At 34.8% G+C, this 4,257-nt stretch overlaps 1 protein-coding gene across 48 annotated transcripts in view; it reads right to left on the bottom strand.

The window, feature by feature from the left end:
• Nucleotides 1–1,137: 1,137 nt before the first annotated feature.
• The window catches only part of camk2b2 (calcium/calmodulin-dependent protein kinase (CaM kinase) II beta 2), a 66,466-nt gene continuing 63,346 nt past the window's right edge, over nucleotides 1,138–4,257 (bottom strand). For all 48 annotated transcript variants that reach the window (XM_065262980.2, XM_065263040.2, XM_065263007.2 and 45 more), the window contains one exon: nucleotides 1,138–4,091. The gene's annotated coding sequence lies outside the window, so the exon portion shown is untranslated. The remainder of the gene's footprint in view (nucleotides 4,092–4,257) is intronic.

Raw genomic sequence — 4,257 nt, 5'->3', positions numbered from 1 at the left:
GCGCTGCGTCACTGTCTGACGTCAGCCGTTCTGCACGAGGACCGCTACACTTTTTTAGAATAGAGATAATTCACAAATTCACAGTTTAACAACTGTGGATTTTTTGAACCTTTAAAAACAATAATCTCATGTATACTTACAGGAATAGTTAACCCCAAAATGAAAATTGTATCATTATTTTCTTTTTTCTAAAAAATTTTTTTACAAACCTGTGTACATTTTTTTTGTTCTGATGAACACGACAGAAGATATTTTGAGTAATGTTTGTAACCAAACCGATCATGTGCCTCATTCACTTCCATAGTAGGAAAAAAGAATACTATTGAAGTAAATGGGGCTTATGAACATTTTGGTTTTATAACAGTTTAACAATAATTTTAACCACCAGCCAAACCGATAAATAAATTCAGACCGGAAGTTCACTTTGGTTCAGTCGCGTAACCGCGACAACGCCCGTGTGTCTTGATAATGAAACCGTCTTTAACAAACTCCCCTCAAGACACACAGACAAGCGCAACAAGCGAAAGCTTTGTGGCTTACAAAATTTATCTCTTGACCTTTGAACTCTTTTTATTGAGTATCTATGTCCATTTGTATTAAACCATAAGTTAAGTTGATTCTTGAAAAACATGTTTAAATTGAAGATTAGATAGGTTAAATCATACTATTGATGATTCATTTGGGCAAGGTACATAGACTGGCACAGCAGTAAAGTACTGTTTGCACTTTGATTATAGGCTACATCAAGTTCTGCTGATGTCTACTTTGCAATCTAATCAGTTTGAGGGTGAACCTCTTGCTCATGAAGATAACCCTTGTACTATGTAAGTTATATATAGGCCTACTGTATGTCTGTATAGGAGCAGACCAGCATGTCAAAACAGTGTATTTCTTTAGTTTAACTAATAACAGATTTAAGAATTACATGAGTTTTGATGTTAGTCTTTTTATTGATAATACTGATAACATCTTACATTTCCTATAGAACACATAAAGAGTGCACATTGGAAGAACAGATATGAATATTCATGAGAATAATTATGATAATCTATTTCCATAACCAAATAAAATCCACATCTCATTGCAGAATTTAAGATTATTTACAAAAAATCTGCACAATTTGGGAGGGTTATTTAAAAAAAAAAAAGTAAAACTCAGATTTAAGCAAAAGATCTGAAAAAGGACACTGTGAGAAAATGTGAACACTACAAATAACTATTGGCTTGACATTGTTAGAGCAGCTCACTCACTCACTCGTAATGGTTTACAGTACAGTAATGATAAAATCACTCACATTTGATCAGATCATGGCTACTATTCTGAAAATAATCCTGTTGATTCCAGTGTCCATATATCTATATTATGGCTTATGTTTCATATACTAAACATTGAATCCATTCACTTTTAGTGCATGATCTTTTCATAAGATGGTGTTTCCCCAGAAAATTATGCAACTGCAAATATGCTTTCATTCCTTATAGATTTTGTAATCCCTTTCATACTGTAACAAATAGTATTTTCATTGTGGTAAATAGCGCCATCTAAAGGGCATTTACGCTATAGTACCTGCAAAGCGCATAAGTCATTTGTTATGACACAAGTCATACATTGTTCGAGGTCCCTTTTGTAGTCTGGCATCCAAAAAGCACAATGCAATTCTTAATAACACATGCATAACGTGACCTAATGTGAATGCAGTTATCACCCAATGTATTAAACACATTTCATTATTTCACATTTTATATGGGCTCAATCAACAACAACAAATGCCTTTACAAAAGCATGCCATACAATCAGAATAATAATAAGTTTTACCATGATATAGTCATTATCATTAATAGCTATAGTCATCATTTTTAGACAAAAATAGTTATATGCACTTACAAAGCTCAAAAATATATAGAAACACCAGCATTCAGTAAAAAACAAAGAAAAAAAAGAAAAAAATCACAAAAATGTAAATTTAGTAAAATTGAAGATCATGCAAATATCATTGCCACTTATCATAAGTTAACACTATGTAGCAGTAGTTTTACAACATATCCATTTTGCTAAACTTTTGTAATTGTAACTAAAACACACAAAAGAAAGTAACATCACCGGTTTCTTGACATGCGGCTCGCATTTGCTGTTTTTACATGTGTTCGCTGCAGTGCATTCGTCATCATTTACATCAAGTTTCCCCTGCGACCAAAACTCAGGGTCTATTAAAACAAACTTCAAAAATAAAACATTTCAGAGTGAAAATAAATTCAACATTAAATACAAACTACTCCCCAATGAGCAGCCCCAACGAAGGGGTACTTTTTGAATACAATATTTTGACAGGACATCAAAAACTAACAGTACCAGTTGTCAGGAAGCCCTCAAATCTAGCCAGACCCCCGTGTTCTCTTTAAATCAACAAACATGAGGTTCTTCATAAACTCTGCTACTGACAGAGTAACTTTCCATCTGTAGATAAAAGAAAAACAACATCTGCTGATCTTTTAAAAAGTCTACTGCCAATTTTCACTCAAACTGTGCGTTCAACACTTTAATATATTCATTGTTTTCACATTCGAAATGTCAGGTAGACATGCATCAAAGCAGTACCGTTGCAATGCACCAAACGCACACACACACACACAAAAGGAAAAAACAAAAAGATGACAAAACTGGCTTAATTATACCACATAAATAATACATATAACAAATTAAAAACCCTGCATATACAGAAAAAAGCAAAACAATAAAAAAATCGATGTGAATAACATGATTTTTCTGACAGAGTTAGAAACTTCTAAAAAACGTATCAATTAGGAAAATGCACAGGATGCTGATCACCATGGTAACCAAAATGGCTATTTAAATCTCCATCTCTCTTTCAGACATACTTGCCTAGCAAACAGCAGCAAATTTAACTGCTTTAAGAATAAAAGCCCAAAACATGCATTATTCTCACAACTCATCTCCTCTCTCCTGCAAAATTCATTGAAAAACAAGCTTATTTCATAGAGCAGATGGAAAAATATTCTTCCAAAAACCTTTATTCTGTCTTTACGTGAAATAAGTAAACCGCACATCCCAACAATCTGACAGACCATCAATTCAATAACTTTTAACAAGACTTGTATATAAAACTTCTCTGACCAGATCGGCACATAAACCGCTGGTCGCCATGCATGGGCCGAAGATATTAAGGAGGATACTGATAGTTTATTCAATCACACTACAGTGAGATTTCGAGAGAAATAGTGTAAAAGAAGTCCATTTTGGCAACCTGGAGATATACCAGAATGAGGCGAAACACAAAAGTGCAATGATGTCAGCTGCCTCAAAGAGCATGATGGATAAAACATCACGAGTCAGTGCCATTTAAAAAAAGCAGGTAACACAAATACTGATTACGGTGACCAAAAACCCTTCCCATCAACACATGTCCTGTTACCTTCCTTTAAGATCAGCCAAAAGTCAGAAAATCCATGCTTAAAAAAGTTATTAACAACAGAACGGTTACATCAACATAAGTAATTCGACCATCAAATATACAATCTCAATAGAACAACAGCGATACTAAGAATTCTGACATAAGTAATCATAATAATTGTAGTAACAATAATAAATACAATTAATATAATAATAACATTTTATTCAAACGTGATCTACTGTATTTAGTGCACGGGCGTCGTAGGGGGCATAAGGCCAGTGAGGATAAAAGTGGAGCGCAAAGGATTGTGGGGGAATAAAGGCAATCGTGCAGGTTATAATTCTAGGTGAAAACCTGAAGTCTATGATTGCTCTTGATGATTGATGTGTGCGGTGTTGTTCTTGCGTATGTAATAAGTCTTGGCTTTAAGATAATTGGTAGCATGCTGGGCTGAGCCGGAGTCAGAATTGAAGGGTCTGATGGTGTCTGGATGTTTTATTGAGAGCAGCAGGGTAGACAGAGAGAACTGGTGGTTCGCATGCAGTGGAGGACGGCTGTGTCCAGAGTTGGATAGCTGGATATTTCAGAGCGCTCCGACGCTGGACCCCTGCGACCATCCCTTTAAGTTGTCCCTGTCCTTCACCTCCATTAGGGGCCCTCATACATCCATACCATGGCTCCTCTGCAATACAAAAACACAGCAATAAAAGCTAGTTTCTTTGCAAGGATTTATAGGTTCACTGATACTATATGGATATTATTACTGACTGCACTGCAAAAAATGATTTTCAAGAAAAAATGTTCTTGGTATTTTTTTCTTGTTTTCAGTAAAAATATAAAAAAAATTC

Source organism: Paramisgurnus dabryanus, chromosome 10, assembly GCF_030506205.2.
Source record: "Paramisgurnus dabryanus chromosome 10, PD_genome_1.1, whole genome shotgun sequence".
In the NCBI taxonomy this organism is placed as follows: domain Eukaryota; kingdom Metazoa; phylum Chordata; class Actinopteri; order Cypriniformes; family Cobitidae; genus Paramisgurnus; species Paramisgurnus dabryanus.
The sequence above is the reverse complement of the archived record's forward strand: the minus strand, read 5'-3'. Positions and strand labels throughout refer to the sequence as shown.